This window comes from Triticum dicoccoides, chromosome 4B, assembly GCF_002162155.2.
Source record: "Triticum dicoccoides isolate Atlit2015 ecotype Zavitan chromosome 4B, WEW_v2.0, whole genome shotgun sequence".
Lineage (NCBI taxonomy): Eukaryota > Viridiplantae > Streptophyta > Magnoliopsida > Poales > Poaceae > Triticum > Triticum dicoccoides.
The window spans coordinates 473,995,523-473,999,739 of record NC_041387.1 but is presented as its reverse complement, the minus strand read 5'-3'; positions in this window follow the sequence as shown (position 1 = coordinate 473,999,739).

Genomic DNA, 4,217 nt, shown 5'->3' with positions numbered 1-4,217 from the left:
TGAGGAAGCCTGATACATCTCCAACGTATCTATAATTTTTGATTGTTCCATGCTGTTATATTATCATTCTTGGATGTTTTATAGTCATTTTATTGTCATTTTATATCATTTTTTGGTACTAACCTATTGACATAGTGCCCAGTGTTAGTTGTTGTTTCTTCATGTTTTTTACATCGCAGGAAATCAATATCAAACGGAGTCCAAATGCAACACAACTCCTGGAGGAATTTTTTTGGGCCAGAAGAAAGCCAATGGGCCAAGGAAGCACCTGAGGGGCTGCTTGAGGGGAGCAGCACCCACCAGGGCGCGCTAGGGGGGCCAAGCGCGCCCTGGGGGGTTGTGCCCATGGGTGCTCCCCGAACCACCTCTTTGCTCTATAAATACCACAATATTCCAAAAACCCTAGGGGAGGCGATGAAATATTGATCCAGCTGCCGCAGAGTCCAGAACCACCAGATCCAATCTAGACACCGCCATGAAGGGGTTCACCACTTCCATTGGTGCCTCTCCTATGATGCGTGAGTAGTTCTTTGTAGACCTACGGGTCCGTAGTTAGTAGCTAGATGGCTTCCTCTCTCTCTCTCTCTCTCTCTCTTGATTATCAATACAATGGTCTCTTAGAGATCCATATGATGTAAGTCTTTTGGCGGTGTGTTTGTTGGGATTCGATGAACTTTGTATTTATGACCAGATCTATGTTTTTATCCATGAAAGTTATTTGAGTCTTCTTTGATCTCTTATATGCATGATTGCTTGTAGCCTCGTATTTCTTCTCTGATATTTTGGTTTTGTTTGGCCAACTTGATCTATTTATCTTGTAATGGGAAGAGGTGCTTTGTATGGGTTCGATCTTACGGTGCTTGATCTCAGTGACAGAAGGGGAACCGACACGTATGTATCATTGCTACTAAGGACAACAAGATGAGATCTATATCCGCTGCAATAGATAAACGGATCTCATCTACATCATGTCATCGTTCTTATTGCATTACTCCATTTTCTCATGAACTTAATACACTAGATGCATGCTAGATAGCGGTCGATATGTGGAGTAATAGTAGTAGATGTAGGCAGGAGTCGGTCTACTAATCTTGGACGTGATGCCTATATAATGATCATTGCCTGGATATCGTCATGATTATTTGAAGTTCTATCAATTTCCCAACAGTAATTGTTTTTCCACTGTTTGCTATTTTTCTCGAGAGAAGCTACTAGTGAAACCTACGGCCCCCGGGTCTCTTCTCATCATATTTGCCTTTGTGATCTATTTTCTATTGCATTTATTTTCAGATCTATTAAACCAAAAATACAAAAATACCTTGCTGCAATTTATTTTTTCTGCAACCTATTTATCCTATCCACCACTTTTTACCTCACGTTATTTGCCTACTTGAGGCGCCGTACCCGAAAGGGACTGACAACCCCTTTAACACGTCCGGTTGTGAGTATTTGTTATTTGTGTGCAGGTGCTGTTTACGTGGTGTGAGGAGGTTCTCCTACTGGTTCGAGAACCTTGGTCTCATCACTGAGGGAAATACCTACCGTCGCTATACTGCATCATCCCTTCCTCTTTGGGGAAATACCGACGTAGTTCTAGCAGACATCAAAAGGAATTTCTGGTGCCGTTGCCGGGGAGGATCTTCCACATCAACCAAGTTCCTAATCACAAATCTCATCTCCTTGCAATTTACATTATTTGCCATTTGCCTATCGTTTTCCTCTCCCCCACTTCACAAAAATTTGCCGTTTTATTCGCCCTCTTTTTCGTTCGCCGTTTTCTCGTCAGATATGTTCCCCGTGTGCAAACTTGCTTATCACCTTTTGTCGTTATGGATTTCTCTTCTTCTATTGCGTGCACCCCCGAGAATGAGGTTCTTAACTTTAAACAAAGGGGAGGAGAAAATTTGAAAGATGCTTGGTATAGGATTTGCAATGCTCATAATAGATCTATCCGCAAGCAATCTACCGTTCTTCTTCTTCGTTGCTTTTATGTGGGCATTACCACTTGGTATAGATTCATCCTTGATACAATTACCGGTGGATTTTTTTTGATGTGCCCTACTCTTGATGCTTTTAATGCTTTGGGAAATTTAGCGGGTTCACCACCACTCATGATCAATGAAACAATATTGACTCTCTAGCACGTTATGGAAAGACTAGATGCTATTGAAAAGAAAATGCTTACCGTAGAACATACTGAAAATTTGGATAGAAAAATGCAAAGTTATGCTACTAAAGTTGGGTCAGAAGCGGGAGACACTTTTAAGTTGCTAAAAGAAAAAGGAACTATAATTCATGAAAGAATCGAAGAAAGTCCATCTAGGATTGATAAACTAGAAGAATTTTTTTTTCTAATCTAGGTACGGCTTTTGATTCCGCTAAAACTCCCATGAAAATTAGCAAAACTACTCAAGTCGCTAAAAAAAGGATCAACTTCTAGCAATGATAAAGGAGGTCTTAAGATGATTAGTATCCATCCCAACTTTATTGAAGTCATAAGAGACCCTTTTTGCGAAAATAAGTTTTTCAATCTCATGCCTAGAAGTATTGTCATGATGAATTTATATGCAAAATCCTTAAAAAAACCAAGTGCTCGATCAAGGAAGTGGATGAAAAGACAAAACTTAGATCCTATGCTTTATGCCTAGCTAGGGCGTAAAACGATAGCGCTTGTTGGGAGGCAACCCAATGAATAAAATTTATTTTTTGCTTTTTGATTTCTGTTCTTGAGTATTAGAACAATTATGCTACTGTTATGATTGTGTTTTTTGTGTTTTAATTAGTGTTTGTTCCAAGCAATGCCTTTGGGAAGACTTGGGTGAAAGTTTATTTGATCTTGCTGAAAAACAGAAACTTTTGCACTCACGAGATTCGTTGTCATTTTTTTTACAGAAGAGTGCTTTTATGTTGATTCTTTTTGCAGAGGATTAATAGAAGAATCCTCATGTCCAGCAATTTATTTCATATTTTTTAGAGTTACAGAAGTATTCAAAATTTTTAGATTGCTACAGACTGTTCTGTTTTTGACAGATTCTGTTTTCTCTGTGTTGTGTGCTTGTTTTGATGATTCTATGGTTTTCTTTGATGAGTTTTTGCCATAGAAAACTGGGAATACAGTAGATATAATGCAAAAAAATAAGAGTAGGTTTGCTACAATACTTATAGTAGTGGTTTGGTTTCTTATACTAACGGATCTCACGAAGGTTTTGTTTGAGTTTTGTGTGATTGAAGTTTTCAAGTTTGGGGTTACCTTACGATGGATGAAGGAATAAGGATAAGCAAAATGCTAAGCTTGGGGATTCCCGAGGCACCCCAAGATAATATTCAAAGAAGTAGCAAGCAACTAAGCTTGGGGATGCCCCCGAGTGGCATCCCCGCTTTCTTCTAACAACCATCGATATTTACTTGAAACTATATTTTTATTCATCACATGATATGAGTTTTGCTTGGAGCGTCTTGTATGATATGAGTATTTGCTTGTTTTGCTTTGTGCTTTAAGTGTTGAATCCTTGCTAGACACACCCTTTTGAGAGAGCCAAAAATTATGCTATGCTTTCTCCTATGCTTCACTTAAATTTTTAGAGCCATGGACTTGCTCTAGTACTTCAATTATATCTTTTTGAGCATGGCATGCTTTGTTATTTTTGTAGAAATGATCTCATGCTTCATTAGATTTATTTGGGAGTTAGTAAAGTTTTAAGAAATTCTCTCTTGCTTCACTAAGATTATTTTGAGAGAAAGAAAAAAATTATGCTCATGATCTTCACTTATATTTGTTTGAGCTTATCAAAAGCAACATATGAAATTAGTCCCAAAGTGATAGATATCCAAGGAGGATATAATAAAAACTTTCATGAAGATCATTGGACAAAATAAGCTTGATTCTTAGTAATGGTTTTGAGATATGACGATATGATATGCGAGTCATGTTGATGAGTAATTGTGCTTTAGTAAGAATATTGATGTTAAGGTTTGTGATTCCCTATTCAAGCACGAAAGTCAATAGTTATACAATGAAATACATATCCTATTTATGGTGCATTCTTTGGTGTTACTTATGCTTAATGCTTGGGTACGAGATTTTTCGCTTTTTGGTTGGTCGCTTCTCAATCTTTTTGCTAGCCTTCATTTTGCACCAAGTATGATCACTACTTGTGCATCCAAAACTCTTCAAACCAGTTTTGCCTTATGAGTCCACTATACCTACCTATATGCGG